The following is a 17,906-nucleotide window of genomic DNA, read 5'->3' on the forward strand; positions in this document are numbered from 1 at the left end:
TAAATTTATATATATGTACGTTTAAAAGGCACACGGATTGTAGTAAAAGTAACTTCGCGACAGTCACTGATGTTAATCAGTGTATCCGGTAACCATAGAAATAATTTTTGAATATATTTTAATTCATATATTTTAATTTTTGGCACTGACTATACTTTCCATATTCAATTACGATTGAAATTCACGTTTTGTACTTCATCTTAATTTTCACTTAATTAATTTTGTTTCGTTAAATTAATTAAATTTCATTAAATCGGTGTAAAATGAATTAGGCCTATACTATTTACAGAATTGTTAGTTATAATTGTTATTATACTGATTTTGTACATTACAATGATTATTTATACGTTTGAATTTAATTTCTTTTTTGTATTTGATACGTCTTTGTTTTTTATCTATATAAAAATACAGGAGTAAGTTACACTATGAGTATAACTAAAACATAACTTTACTCGTACAACTTTTGTGTTCTTCAGAAGTTTTAATGACGTTATCAAACGAAAGTTTTGAAACAAACTCGTTTTCTATTTAGATGTAACTAACATTTGTGTTTTGAAGACACTTTTGTCAAATTTATTTTGGTAAAACCGCTTTTACAAGAAGATGGGAGGTGAAGTTGGAAGACAATTGAGCTTCCTTGTTCCTGTCTGATATTCAACACCAGGCGGCTTATAGAACATTTTAACAAAAAAAAAAATTACAGCACGATCTTCAATAAATAAATACCAATAGATTCGTTTATATGAATTGATAAACTGACCACGTTTATAAATCGTTACAATACTAAGCTTGTGCGTGCGCATCCCTTACAGCCCAAAGCTGTACCACAACCATACCCCCCCCACACCCAAGACAAGAGGTCTTATTCTTTAAGATTTTGGGGGTTGGCGTCCCCACAGCCTAGCCTCTGCAGCCTTTCTTCCCACTACACACTGAGCTGCAGAATACTTTACACTGCACACGTTTACTACACCAAGAACAGTATACAAATTACAACATATACATTTACTCAACTACACATCAACATCCAACACAATTTTCTCTTACATTTACACTCGGTGGTGTTGCGACATCTTACGAAACGCAACCGTAACCTAAGGTGGGAACTATCGTGCCGATGGGTGAATGGCTCTACGTAGTGATTCTCGAACGATGTCCTCTGGGCACCAAGGCAAACCCATTTGTATTTAGCTCTAGCTCTAATACGCGTGCGCTCTGCTGGAGTGGTCCGGTATATCGTCGGTATTCGTGGGACCAAAATTTCAGTTCCAACAATAAATTCTATGATGGTTGGTGATCCATCTGAAAAAACCACCAATTTTAGTCTAGTGAAAAGGCCTCAGTCTGCTTCGTCTGACGAGGATAATGTAACTACAGAAGACAAGGGTAATGTCAAATATAAGAATGTTCGTTTTGTTGTTCTTCGGAATAATCAGGAGGGTGGCTCCCTTGAAAAGGTTTCACCTTTTCTGATTAACAAATGTGTCACCGGTTGTATTGGTTCTCCGAAGAACATCAGAAAATTACGAGACGGAACAATTCTGATAGAAATATTTAATGATGAGCAGAGTCGCTCTCTGTTACGTCTCAGCAATATGGGCGGCAGAAACATAAATACGACATGCCAGAAGACTCTAAATACCAGCCGGCGAGTAATTTTTTTGGCGCGACCTTCTGGAAATGGATATAAACGAAATTGCTGATGAACTTCATGCTCACGATATTATATAATTGAAGCGTATAATGAAACGACAGAGCGGAACAGAAGAACCGACACCATCTCTTATACTGACATTCAATCTCCCTGTTCCACCAGAGAAGATTAAAGTAGGTTACCTCTCGGTTCAAGTACGACCATTCATACCCAACCCACGGCGATGTTTCAGATGCCAAGGATATGCTCACACTACAACATCTTGCTCGAAAACGGAGATCTGTGCTCGATGTGCTAAGGAAGGTCACAATGACACTAACTGCGAAGAAGGTGAAAAATCCCGAGATTGCCCAACCTTTAAAGAAGAAAAGGCAATTCTCAAAATCTGTACTGAACAGACGCTATCTTTCCCGGCTGCACGCAGAGAATATAAAAAACATAAATAACTCACGGAACCTGGTTAAACCAAATGTATCTTTTGCCACCGCTACATCGAAACAAACTTCTACAAATGTTAGTAATCAGCAGTGCGGATCCTGCAATGAACTTAAAAAACTTGTTCAGATGCTTTCTGATCAATTTGCTTCACTTACAGCCACTATTTCAGAGCTGACAAAGATGAATAAAAAATCGTTCGTCGCAGTTAGTGAATCCGACAATGAGATCCATACGAAAGATCCTGTTCCCAAAGTCTTACCGGTACGGGCAGAGACTATCACAGCTGGCAGTAAGCCACCTAATAAGCTCCCTGTAAAGGGAACCCATATAACTACCTCCTCTAGGATGTCAACTGCGGCATCCCATTCTACTAAATCTCCTCCACCATCACTTCATATACTGGAGGATGTGGTTGAAGAACCACCCGACCCCAAGGCATCGGAGTTCTCTAAAATAAAAAATACAAAAAATAAAAACCGAATCACATACAACTAATTTTTATATAGTTTCTTAAATTTATTTATTTTATTATTTATTTATTTTTTTTTTACCTTTATGAACATTATTCAGTGGAATGTTAGAGGTCTTCGGTTCCGCATTGAAGATATTAGAGTACTGGCGCACGTACATGATCCACTAATCATGTGTTTCCAAGAAAATCATCTTCTACAACATGACCCAATAACACTCAGAGGATACTTCTGAGAGAGATAAGACTGTCTAGTAGACAGTAGAGAGAGTGGTAGAGTGGCTATTTTCATGAAGAATGGTGTGTCGGCTACAAGGATTCAACTAACAACTCTCATTCTTGCTGTTGCAGTAAAGGTCTCTCTCTGTCCCCTTCAAATTACAAATCTGCAGTCTGTATCTCTCACCGAACACTGACTTCAGTGCTCTAGATGTCTCAAATCTCCTCACGCAAATACCATCTCCATCGTTAATAGTAGGAGACTTCAATGCCCACCATATTTCCTGGGGCTCAACCTTCTGCTCCATTCAAGGAAATATGATAAACGGAGTGAGACAAGACTTAGACCTTTGTCTACTGAATAATGGATCACACACATTCATGTCTTTATAATCTGGTACTGTATCTAACATCGATCTCTCCATATGCTCACCGAATTTACTCCCTCATCTTAATTGGTCTGTTTGTGATGATTTTCACGGCAGTGATCACAGACCAATTATTATTGGTTTCGGTGTTGACCGCGAGCTTAAAAGAAGGCCACGGAGATGGATTGTTGAAAAGGCGGATTGGAATGGATATTATAAAGCCTTCCAATCACAGTATGACGATGGTGCGAGTATCCTTGACCAATGTTCCTCTTTTACGTCCATGATACTTGATAATGCCAACAGATATATCCCACAAACATCGGGTAATCCTAGACGTCCTTCCGTTCCATGGTGGAATGATGATTGCAAGTATGCTATTAGGAATCGACGGCAGGCACTACGCAAATTTAATCGTAGGCCTACAGCTGAACATCTAAATTTATACCGCAAGGCTAGAGCGGTATGCCGTCGGATATTCTTGAACGCTAATAGGAGTTCATTGACGAAATACGTGAACACTATCTCACGCACTACTCCCACGTCTACCGTGTGGAAAAAAATCCGTGCAATTTTCGGGCTACCGAAACAATCTATTCTTGGTCTTATTGATGAAGGAGAACTCCTTTCATCATCTTCGGCTGTGGCAAATACTTTAGCAAAATCTTTCCGCTCGGTGTCTCTCACTTCATCGTATAATAACGACTTTCAAAGGTACAAGATACAGATAGAAGTATCATCGTTGAACATTAGTGATTCGGTTGGTGAATTAAAAGCCCCATTCGTATTTAAGGAATTGTTACACGAGCTTAAAAATTCACGTGACACTTCCCCTGGACCGCACAACATTCGCCTTGGTATGCTTTCATACCTTCCTAATTCAGCATTACAAAATCTTTTGAATATTTACAATGATTTATTCTCCGAACAAGTCTTCCCACCCGGCTGGTCAGAAGCATTTATTATACAAATACTAAAAACTGGTAAAGACAAAACCAACCTCTCAAGCTACCGCCCTATTTCTTTAACAAGCGTTTTGTGTAAAATAATGGAGAGCATGGTAAAACGCAGGCTTACATGGTACTTGGAGAGACATGGCTTTCTATCTTCAGAACAGTGTGATTTCCGACAAGAACGATCTTCCATTGACCATTTAGTGTCAATGTAAACAGCTTTACAAAACGCTTTCCTAAACCGCCAGCACCTCGTTGCTATCTTTTTTGATATACAAAAGGCATACGACACTGCCTGGCAACGTGGTATTCTTAACACCCTCAAGGAATGGGGAATCAAGGGCAATAGGCTTGCCTTTATCTGGGGATTCTTAAATCACCGAACGTTTCGTGTTCGTGTGGACGATTCGCTCTCAGGTAGTGTCATCTTGGAGAATAGAGTGCCTCAAGGTAGTGTATTAAGTGCCACCTTATTTTCTGTAGCCATAAACAGCATTACCAAATGTGTGCAGGCTCCTGTCTCATGTTCTCTATTTGCTGACGATTCTGCTATTTACATTGCGAGCCGTTCAACACCAACAGCAGAGAGACTACTACAAAACACTGTATTTCACCTTGAAGCTTGGTCCAGGATTACTAGTTTCATATTTTCATTCGACAAAACAAAATGTGTAGTCTTTTCTCGGTTACGAAACCCTTCTGTTCTGCAAGTTTTTCTGAACGGAGAGCTTATTGCTATCTCTCCTTGCGTCAAGTATTTAGGTTTTTTTTTTTGATAGCCATCTTACCTGGGTCAAATATATGAAAGAATTAAAAACAAAATGCTCCAAACTTTTAGATATGATGCGATTACTTAGTAACACCAACTGGGGAGCCGATCGGTCGTGTACGATTCGTTTTTACTATTCCTTTGTTCGTTCCCGTTTAGATTATGGTTGTGTCGCCTACTCTTCAGATCATCAAACTGTGCTTAAAATGCTGGATGGTGTACACCATGGTTTCCTTCGGCTTGTCACAGACGCGTTTAAATCAAGCCCTGTCGCGAGCTTACTTGTAGACTGATAAACCATCACTTTGGGATAGACGAGACCAGCTTTTATTATCTTATTTTGCTCGTCTCAAAGGACAGCCAAATCACCCGGCTTTTGACTCATTGCTTAGAAATCCTAATTTAGGAAGGTATGAGGACCATCCACGTTGTACTGCACCTGTAGGTAGGTCATTCTTTCCAACGTATCCGTGCTCATATCCTCCGTGGGGAATAAACCTTATTAATTTTATCTTTGACCTTACAACATACAATAAACATTCAACACTACCTACTGTCTTCCAACAAATGTTTCAATGTGTTCTCTCCAAGATGAACCCAGACGCGTTGGTACACACTGATGGATCGAAACAAAACGATATCGTTGGTTGTGCATTTGTTGTCAATGATAGAACTTATATGTTTGGTCTACCCGGTATTACGAGTGTGTTTACCGCTGAACTATCCGTTATAAATAAGGCTCTAAATATCATTAACCCTAAGAATAGAAAAATCCTTATTTGTAGTGACTCGTGTAGTGCTCTCCAAGCCTTGGAAAACTTTTATTCCAGACATCATATCGTCATTGAAATTTACAACGCAATCGCTGAGTTAAATAATCGTAACACAAAAGTAAGTTTCTACTGGGTCCCTAGCCACGTAGCGATTCCAGGTAATGAGCATGCAGATTCCGCTGCCAAAGAAGCATGTAATCAACCTCCTTTCACCACCCGAGTTACTACTTCTGATTTTATTAATTATGTAAAACAATCTCTAAGAGCAAAGTGGCAAGGTGACTGGATGGCTACCGTTGATAATAAACTCCGGCAGATTAAAGATTCTGTGGGCCATGGGACTCCTCATGCAGAAAAACTCGGCGTGAGGATGTACTCCTCTGTCGATTGCAAATAGGACATACGAGGGTCACAGACGAGTACCTGATGTCAGGAGGACACGCATCCCTATGCGCACGAGGCAACTGCCGCATGACTGTGCACCACATACTCATAGATTGCATACGTAATGCGGCGTTGCGTCGTAAATTTAATCTACCCAGAAACATCCGTGGTGTCTTGTACAATGATAATGAAATTTTAAACCGGATGTTTCTATTTCTGCGTAGTAGTGGGTTAATACAAAAAAATTATTATTGTCGTTTATATTTTTTATGTTAGACCTTTTATGGTTTTTAGTTTTCTTTTTAGTCTTTTTGTTATCCTAGAATAGGACCTTTACATCTAGAATTTGTTACATTCTATTCATTTTTGGTTTTATTTTAGATTTTATTTGTGATATTAGTTATAAGTTTTATTCATCTTTTAGATTAGCTTTATTGTCTTTTATTTTTAATAAAGAAAAATTCCGGGCGATGATAACGCACAGGCTTTTTTCGCCCCCAAAAAAAACCCTTAGATACAAGCGCCCGGGGCATGGTCCCATCTCTCACCAGCAGCTTTGTTACTATAATAAAGAGCTACCCGTGAACATGCCCATATTTCTTAAAGCAACTCCCACATTAATTTCCTAATTAATCCATTCCGGTTTCTTCGAGGGAGAATTATCTTCATTCTTTTTGTTTTATATCAGACTATTTTTTTTTTTGCGATCGGACCTCCTAATGATCATGCATCCGATATTTACGCATTGTATTTACCGATAGATTTGACTATTTTCCAAAATTCTTTCCCTTAAGTTTTTTCTCCTATTTCAGCCGATTCACTGAGTTTCCTTTTCTGTTTCTCAGGAAATTTAGATTCATCCACTAGTTCCCGGAAACATTGCCTGAGGGAAATTATTTATTTGGAAATATTTTATAATTTTAGGTATTTAAAACTTTTTTTGAACCGGGTTATTCTGATTTTCTTTTTTCAAAATAGTTGAATGTTCGTTATATTAATCTACTTTCATCTATTTCATATGCGACCCTAAAATTTGAGTAGCCTTTTTCTTATTGCATGATCTGTTTTTTTTTCAAAATATTGGTAGTTTTTTGTTTTATTATTTATAAATATTATATTGTAGTTATGGGGACGTGAATTTTTCCAACTTGTATTAGATTTTCCCTGAGAAATTCTGTAGGCTTTCTTTACTTATATAGCGCTTCCAATAAAAGTACGGTTTTATAGTGTCTCTTTATTTCACGTATTTCTTGTAAGATGACAAGCTACTGGCATTTTTTATGTTCTTTCCAACTATTCCTTCTTTTTCTAAAACATTCCTGTTAATTATTTCACCTAAATATTTTAATCTTTTGATTATTTTAATGATAATTTTGAAATTTTCATCGTTTAGATTCTATTTTCATCATCGAAAAACCATTTTATTTTTTCATATGAAATTGCACATTTTTCTAATTCTTCAATTTTTATTTCCGTCTTTGTAACGTTTTTGCCAAAATTACAAGATCGACAGCAAATATTAAAATGTGTAAATTTAAATATTTAGATTTTTCCCCCGTTTTTACATTTGGATTTTCCTATTCCATTCTCGAATTAATTTTTTAGAACATAATTGAAAATCGCCCCTTTTTGTAACAAATAAATATTTATTAATTTTTTTTTAATATTATCAAAGTTCCAGCATTCTCGATTTTCTCACCGCGGACTGATATTTATACTTACGTAATTATCTGTTTTTACCAGTCTTCATTTAAAAATCAGTTCGTCTGTTTCATGTTACAGCGAGAAAAAGATTATATCAAAACCTTTTACGTAACGAGAAATGCTTTTAAAAATCTTCTTTTTTTGTTTTTAAGGCGTTTTCTGTAGGCTGTTTCCATCTGGATTTCTACTCGTTATCAATCTTTATTTTTATCGATTTTTTGAAGAAATTTACAACGGTGAGATGAGGGGATGAAAAGGAATTTTCTTTGAATTATCAAGTTGCGTTGTACTCTGAAAATCAGTACGTTTCCGACTCGAAATAGTTAGGGATATTATTGCACAGAATTGCGCAAGAATTTTTTAATTATATAACCGAGATGAATTAATTTTGATATTAACTGAAAAGCTGTGTTTTAAAAAAATTAAATTTTAATGATAGTATTACCGTATGTTTTTACATATTAATAATTTTATGTTATATGGTTTTTTAATTCGAATTGGACATACCTGGACCTGAAAAACTTTGGTTTTCTTTTGAGGGTTTAATTTTTTGCCATCTCTCAGTCATCATTTTTCTTAACTTTTCTTTGTGTTCTGTGATTCTCCTGCTGTTTGCTTTTCCGTCTTGAGCCACTTCAAATCTTTTTAACTCGTACTTTTAGATAGATTTCATAAGAAAAAGTGTAAAGTGTACCATGATTCGACTTCCGGAAAATTTCGACGTATCTTCGCGTTTCACATACCCCAGACCCCAAAACCAACATCAGTTCAAAAGTTTATATATATATATATATTTCACTTTCTTGTGGAAAGGATAACCGCCGTAATTTTGCGCCAATCACTTTCAGATTGATATATAAAATATAACGACTCAAAATCTTGGTTAATGGGCAAAATTGGACTATGAGAGTGGAAATGAGGGGGGGGGTGCTTTTTCGAAAAAACAAAATGTCGCTATAAGTTTCTTATTAAATAAAATATCGAATTCGTTTAAAGTTCCTACTATTCTTTGAATAAGGACCTAAAACTTATCGAAGTAAAATTTTTTGAAATCACCAACCATGAGCGCAGGAGGTGGAAAAAATGAGGTTTCGAAGACAAATAAAATCATACCTCCCTTAATAGGCACAGTTTCGAATCGGTTTAAAGTGGTCGTTAGTCCTCTAAACATTACCTAAGACTTTTGTCCAAAACAATTTTTGATATGACCAACCCTTACGGTAAGGGATGACCAAAATGTTGCTGGAATTGTAAGAAGATGGAGCTTGTCGTATGCTAAATATGTGAAACTTTTTTTCACATGCAACCATTGTCGTCTTGAGTAAATTTGAAATTTTACTTAACTTTAAGGTGGAAATCTTTTTTATACCCTACTTACCACCGGTGAAATCTACCTCCGCCTACCGGCGTGCCGAAAGGGATTTTTTTTCTTTAAAATTTCCCTATCTAAAACTTCTTTTCTTATTCTATTTTCCTATTTCTAGAAGCCAATTATTTTTATTTTTGAGATTATCATAGAAGTTGAAAGTGTTTCTTCATTCGTTCTCTGTAAACAATCGTATAACATTATTCTCCGTTATTTAATTGGGACGATGTTTGAAAATTTTCAATAATTTCCTCGTTTGATCTTAAAAACTTTTATTATTTTCACACCTCCTAATATTTTCTTAGAAATTTTCTTTTTTTCCAAATATTCTCTATTCTTTTAAAGTTTCTGCTGCGTAAATACCTTCAGGTTTTATATATTGTAATGTTTGAATTTCGCATTGCAAGAAATAAATATTTTATCGTAAAGATTTTTCGTTAGTTGAAAAGCGATTTCCATTTTGTTTGCCCGACTTTCTAAACGCATTCTATCTAGTATATTTTCTGGATTACTTCACCTAGATATTTAAGTTTTTCCACGATTTTAATTTTCCCCAATTATGTTTCTTTCTCTAAGATGTTTTATTTTGGGTTTGACATTATTTTAATTTTTTCAGATTAAATTTGCAGTCCAGTTTTTTTGGCGATTTCCTTCAATATGTAATATTGAAGTGTTATATTAATAAATTTAAAATATTACTAAGGTAAGTGTTTATACTATTAAAAAAGACATATGTAATATGTTTATAGTAAATACTTATATTTATTATTTTCTTAAAGCTGCTTTGAAAATTAAATCAAATGAAGTGAACAAATTATATATTTGTAATTTTCATGCATACATTCATAACCATTTAAGGTGAAATTATTACATCATTCTAAAACACCATTGACTGTATTTACCGATAACCTAAATACGCAAAAGAGGCGATCATTTGATGCAGTTTGTAATAATAATATACTATAAGACCGTTTATAGAAAAAATAGTGACCATTTTTAGAAAATGATTAATTGCCATGCCTTTTTAACATCTCTATACATCATTCTTATTATTATTATCATTATTAATATTCGTGATTTACAGTTATATATTATAAGAATCATAGAACATAAAAATTATTATTCGACTGTTTTTTATCAGTATTATATTAAATTTACTTATTCGTTAGCGATTTGTTTCTGTAATTATATCCAAAAATGGATAGACTGATGAAGCAAATTATTACTAATTTTATGTCTCGCTGCGTTTTTCAGATGTGTTTTTTTAATCTTGTGCTAACGAATAATTTACCTCAACCTTGAAGATCGTGCGTAGGAATAACACGCATGATATTAGTATTATATAAAAAAACTGTCCAGGATTCGAACTCAGAGAAATTTGGATGAATGATATACATTTTCCAGTATTTTTTTAATTTGTTTACTTTCTCACTCTAGAATGAAAAAAATTATGTCGTTTATCATCGATGTTCTTTAACAAAACATCCTAATTATTAAGGACTTTTGTTTGTTTTTCAGCGTACCTGATCATATTAATATTAATAATGTAAATTAGTACGTATTTGGTAGTAGTATAGATGACCGGTTACACCTGTTAGTGACCATCAATCTCCTTCCCTTTTCTCAGCACCTAGATAGGGATAAAAAAACAACCTTTTTCTGCTCCCTTATTATGAATAGTTTTGAAAAACCTATATGAACAATTTCTTCACCGCGGGTCAATTCCCTGGCCACCTCGGACCCCTAACGTTAACGCAACTCGATTTCTTTCTTTGGGGTTTGTCAAAGACAGGGTGTACGCAACGAAGACTGTCAACATCGATGAACTAAAGAGAAGAATCAAAGGTGTAATTAATGTATTAACTCCAGATATTCTTCGTAAAGTGTGGCGTGAAATTGAATATCGTTTAGATATTTTACTCGCCATAATAGTTGCTCATGAGGAACTTGTTGACGTTAATAAGTATTGTAAACAAAATTATTTGAAATACCCTGTTTAATAGTAAAACATGCGTGAAGTACACCGCTTTGTTATTTTTTTTTTTTAGCACCTAAAATGCACTGAATAATTATGATCACCTATTATAATTTCTAAAATATTAAATTTTGATCGCATTTATTGTGATTTTATAAAAAGACATTCATTATTTTACATTTCTGTCAATATTATCGTAAAACGTTACGAAAAATTAAGATAGCTTTCCGGTTAAAATTTTGTTTAAAAAAGAACATTTTTATCGATAAAAAAAATCGTCTTATACGATCGCCCATGTACTACTCGTATTTACATTTATACGATCTGTAAAATGTAATCATTGATCGTTGAAACATTTGACTATTATACTAAAAAAAGTAACGAAAATTTGACTGCTAAAAATATTATAAGTAGTATAGAAACCTGAGGTTCAAACGCCATTTGACCTTTAACCCCTGACAAAATTTTGTGTTTGAACCTCAGGGTATGTTTTCCAGGATGAACATGTGTTTCTAGCTAAATTTACAAGCTGAAAGAGTGGATTTACTGCAAAATATATAACAAAACATGGGTTTGAGATGTCTTCAAAATTACAGCAAAGAACCAACAATCAAATGGCGCTTGAACCTCAGGGTCTCTTTTCACGGGTTTATTCGAATACATTAAAGAACGGCTACTTTCAATGATGAATGTGTATTCACGTTAAATTTACACGTTTAAACAGTTGATTTACTGAAAAATTCATAGTAAAACATATATTTTAACTGCAAACAGCATGATTAATTTTAAATGTTTGATAATGATAATGTAGATCATCATTACTTTCATCGACACGGGTGTTATATCATCGATCATTATTTAATGTATACAATGATCATTATTTACGGTTCAAACTTCAAAATCATTGTTGGTTTTTATAATCTAACAGCTACTCAGTTAACGCTGTAAATTTATAATGATGTTCTGCATCAATTAGTCATCATTACTTCCAGAGAAAGCGGGTTTGTGGATTTTTAATTTTTTGTAGTTGTGATAGCTAATTATTGACAGCCGATGTTATTTTATTTATATTTTCTGTACAAAAAAATTAAATTCATGTCCAACATGAAGAGTGCACTAAGATTATTTTTAACAAATATCGATCGCATAGATAAGGTTAAAAAATTTAAATATCTAGGAGAGACATTCAAAGAAAATGGACTAGAGAAATTCGCCATAGATGTTAGGATTCATAAAATGCTAAGAACGTATGGTCTGACTAAGAATATCTAGATCGTATAGTGAAACAAAATAACGCATTAAACACCATATAAACAGAATGTTTATATATAAGCTATCGCATAATTATAAATTAGAATTGCTAGAGAGGAGAATTAATAGGTAAATATTGGGTCCACTAAAAACCAGTGAAGGCTGAAAAATAAGAAGTAATGGTGAAGGATATAAAAACGTAAAAAAACGAATAAATTTCGGAAACAATGAGAAAAAGAAGATCGATTTTCTTTGGGCACTTATGTAGAATGAATAACAACAGGTTAACGAAACAGATTTTCAAAATATGTTAACAAATTGGATCCAAGAAATCAAAAAAGAGAATGAAATAACAGAAAAAGATGTGTTTCGTAAGAAAGTGCGAAAAATAAAAGCATTCAAAGGCAGGAAGGGTAAGAGAACTGGAGAACTAAGGGGTCCGAGGAAAGAAAAGAACGCATAGCGAAAAGATGAAAGAGTACTGGAAGATAAGGAAACAACAAAGGAGAAGGAAATGAAATCGTTATCCTTAGGCGGCCGTAACGAAAGAAGAAGAAGAAGAGTGGTCGTACCTACCGTGAAAATGTGGTAATAGTTTTTATTGTTGCGGAATAGGCTATTTTATATTTAAGGTAGTAATAAATATATTTCAAGTATAATTGTTCCGTAAATAGAATATGAGGCGTATATACTATATCATTTTTTCCTGTTGATATTAAAATATTTACGGACATTTGTTATCAAAAAATAAATGTTACTATTTTATGTTTGTTATCGTAGAAGACATTGAAAAGGATGGTCATTAATCAATCTAAAAAAAAAAAACTAGTTGTGTATATTTGTTTGCATTTTGAAAAATTATTTATATGTTTATTTAGAAAAAGATTTAATAACACATTCTAACAATTTGATTTAAGATTGCTTCTACTGATTTGTAATTGTAAAGATATAATACTTTCATTTAGACGTATAAGTTAAAAGGTTTTTTTTAAATATCTTTATATTAAAATAGATGTATACATTTTTTTGTAGGCCTTCGGTGCTAAATATTAAAAACATTTATTTTAAAAATACTAAAGATAAAAATAAAACTATTTTTAAACGTAATTTTCTTAAATATTAAATAAACTAAAAATGTTTTCATTTTTATAGCCAATGAAGTAAATAATAGTAGTAATAATACAAAAATAAATAAATTTATAAATATATTCCCTTATAATCAATTTATGATCATGCTGGCTGTACATTAATAAAATTTTACATATATATATATATATATATATATATATTACATTTTATATTAATATTTGTACGATTATAATATATTACAGTATTAAACGTAATTATATAGCGTGTAATATAATCTACGTGGAATGCAGTAGACCATTTTAACATTTAATAGATATATTTTACTTGCTAAAAATAATAGTTAAATCAAACAACTGTGCATATATGGTTCTGTTTATGTTCTATTAAAGCGAGATAAAGAGTGATTCGCTTCGTTTTATTTCATTTATGTGTATTATATTAACGTGTTTCTACTGCATGAAAGTCAGCCGATGAGAAACTTGCAGCGTAGTCAGATTGAATCCGCGGGATTCATAAAATAGTGTCTGTATGCTGAATATTGTCTAAACCAGCACATTTATTAGATCTTCAACACGCTCAATTTGTTTGTTTTTCTACTAGTAATAACTCACCGTAACAAGTAATAAATAAATGAAGTACTAATTATAAAAAATAAAATACAAAATAATAGTTTGTGTTATAATGATGTAATACAAAAAATAACTCCTCAGTTATTTATTGCAAGGACAGTAAACTCCAATAATTAAATTATAAAAATATATACGTGCATATATATTACTAATTTTTTTGCGTTTTACGTTAACCTTTTTTTAACAACTTATATGCTAAATATTTAACCCGGTATGCTAAATTTTACAAATTTAGTTGTTTTTACTCATTTTTTATTTTTATTTTTTACTTTCCGCCTGTACAAGAATACAGTATACTATATAAAGGAAAGTACGTTAATCAAGCCAAACTTTGCACGTCGGAGTTTGCAGATCGTTTGATGAACCTCTCTAAACAAAAAATTTAATTTTTAGTACTGAAAAACTCCAGAAAGATATATTTTAATACGCTAGATACGAGTATATTGGCCTGTTTTTTTTTTTTATATTTCCAGACTTGATGGACCAATTTGGTTGTAATTTGGCACAATGACTTCTGATTAAGACTTATTGATGGCATTTAATTTTGGTTATGATAGATCGACGGGATGAGGAGATAGTCATCATAAAGTCTCGTATATCAACATTTTACTCAAAGAATAAAATAATCTGTTTACGTAATTCTTTACTTGTATATTTACATACTCTAATCTTTCACTTAATTTTCCTTCTAAGTATTCTCTCGAGACGAAGCGGTCTCGGTAGCCAGAGATTGAAGGGTGTAGCCCGTTGTTTCTATGTATTCTTTTTAAAAACAGTATTTAAAAAAAAAGAATAAATTGGTCTTACAAACAACAAAAAATTCCCATTTCTGTTGTACGTCTGTAGAGAGTTTGCTTGTATACTCCTGTAAAAACAACACTCATATATTTAAAAATATATAATTAAGTCAACTATCGTTGAATATGTATTATTCTGAAAGTGATCATTTAAAATAATCAGTGTATTTCTTGGAAAAATTTAAAACATTATATTAATGTAATTATTTCATAGTAAAACGAAATAGTTTCTGCATTTCTATTTCAACATTTTATTTTGTATAACTATTATTTTTCATTTACCTATACTATTAAGATAAGTTTAATTATTTTGTAATTATATTTCACTGTTTTATTATACAATAATGTATTATTATATTTGGAGTAAAATTAAACAGAATTACGATCTATTACCGATTGCTTATTATTATATTCAGTTATTAAATTTTCATGACTTAATGATCGTGTAATCATGAGTCTTGTACCACATTTATTTTGGAAATTTGGTTGCATCGGTACTCTCTGCTCCTATTTCTTTATCCAAATTTTTGATATTTTACTCACTTTAGCTAAAGTTTTACATAACTAAGTTCTAGACAATAATTATGAGTATTAATATAAGTTGACTGAATAAATGATTTTTTTTTTTTTAAGAAAAACTACAATCTAGGATAAATAACAGAAGTGTTTTAATAAATGATAAAAATAGTATTTAAATAATTACAAGTGAAGATAATTTTGAAATACAATGCCATAATAACGAAAACAAAACACGTCTATATAATGTAATACGTGATCTACACCGTAACAAAGGTATTACTTAATTTATTTAGACATTAATTCTATCCATAGTCAACTGACATATCGTTTCTAGATGACTAATAAAAGAATTTACCTAGCATAATTCACGGTAATATTTCGATATGAAACAAAATTAAACTTGTCCAAATAGAATGTAGTGTTTCGTCATGGACACTTTTTACAACAAATGCCGGAATGTGATATTACTTCAGCAGTTGAGAAGGGTAAATCAGATATTTTCTGATTTACCCTTATAATCAAATATCATTTTCAGTCAGTAAAAAAATTTATTTTTTTAGTCATTATTTCCGAGGTAAATTAAAAATGTCCAATAATTTTGTTAAAATATTCATATTTAATTTAAAAAAAAAGAATTAAAATTCGGAATTAAATTTCTTCTCATGTTATACTCAATTAAAGCTAATTAAAGGAACCAAAATTTTAAGGACTTAACTTTTTTTTTGAACCCACCGGGTTGACCTAGTTGATAACTCATCGTCTTAAATCAGCTGATTTCGAAGCGAAGAGTTCTAATAAAGGTAGCGATGCTTTTATTCGAATTTTTATCCTAGATAGTGAATACCGGTGTTCTTTGGCGTCAGCTTTCAATTAACCACACGTTTCACGAACGCTCGGCCTGAGTTTGTTCAAGACTACACGTTTACCGGTACGGTTACATTTCACTGATAAGTTGATAATGACTTTATATTTTTGATGCGCCTATAAATAAAAGTTTTAAAAAATTTTTTTTTATATTTACTTGTAGAAAATTTTTTTGTGGCTATTTGAAATTTTACGATTAAGAAAACTGTATTTTTTTTAATGTAAATTTTTTGTCACCGATCAGTAAATATTTATATAAATTTTTGTAGAATAGCTTTCCTACGTACTTTTTTCTAAAAATGTTGAAGTTAAAAATTTTAAAACGTTCGATTTTGTAGAACCTTTAATATGACTATCGATATGAAATAATTAATTATTTTATGTGGATAAAGACAAGTTTCAAAACAAAAATATTTATTGTAATTTTATATTTATTATAATTTTATTAATATTAATCAAATAGATGAAATGCTCTATATTTACAGCGTTCAGATATTACCCGTTTTTATATTTACTTATGAAAAGAAGCTGTTTAACTAGACCGGAATAAGCAGCAAGTAGCAACACTGTACTTAAAACTTGCCAAAACTTAAAAACGTCAACTTGTATTACGTCAGTGTTTAATAATAAATATGTGAACGCATTTCATATTAATTATGAGTTTACCTTATGGAAATTACGAAGGGAAAATCTATCGAAGAACTCAATTTAAATGAAAATAATCATAATCAGCAGTATTATCTTAAATCATAGATAAAGCTTGAATAAATATTGTGAACGATATGAAAAGCATATTTTAACTATAAACCGGCTGTATCTATCGCTCCAAAGCTTATAAATTCTGAAATTTATGGGTTTCACCTTACTTTAATATCATAAAAAATTAAAGTTGCTGCGATAAATATAATTTTTATGTAACTTGTAGAATATTATATTTTATAAAGATGTGTTATTTAAATTAATGAGTTATAAATCGTTAACGGGCACAGATTCATTAAACATAGGCAAAACATAAATTTTATAATAATTGGTATTATTATAAAATTTATGTTTTGTTTAACAGTATAGTTTGTAATGGATAGAAAATATTTTAGTACAAACACAGTAATAAACTTTCTATATCGAATTAAATAAATTAAGTAAGGCCTACTTGTAATGGAATTCTTTGTTTCTGGTAAGTAATTATACAATAAATAATTAAATTAATTATATATAGATGTCTAAATGACACTGAAGACTTAAAGAGTTCAAAAAATTCATTAATAATCTACTTTTTAATAAGATTTTCTTGTGACGTCAAATTCATGCCTCCAACAGCCGGTTTCTCAGTTAGCTTTATTAAGTATTATATAGCCTACACACACATACAAAGACATCTAAGTTGTTTGCAAACCGACTAGTTTTAGTGCAAGATGTAGTTTGTTCTGTAATTTTTTTATTGAATTGTACTGCGTAATTGTACATAGAAACAATTTCAATTTCTTTGTTGATTTTTTTTTCTTGTAATACGGCGATAAAAGAATGCAAACATTAAAAATTAATACTACGTCTTATGTTTAGTGCTCGTAATAAAATAGTTCCAGCGCTTCTTAAGTACTGTTATGAATAGTTTGTTTAAAAAATTATTCCGATTTTAATTAGTATTCTATCTAAAAATTATTTTATTTAAACTTAAACAAACTTTT

Source organism: Lycorma delicatula, chromosome 4 (genome assembly GCF_047948215.1).
Source record: "Lycorma delicatula isolate Av1 chromosome 4, ASM4794821v1, whole genome shotgun sequence".
Classification (NCBI taxonomy): Eukaryota; Metazoa; Arthropoda; class Insecta; order Hemiptera; family Fulgoridae; genus Lycorma; species Lycorma delicatula.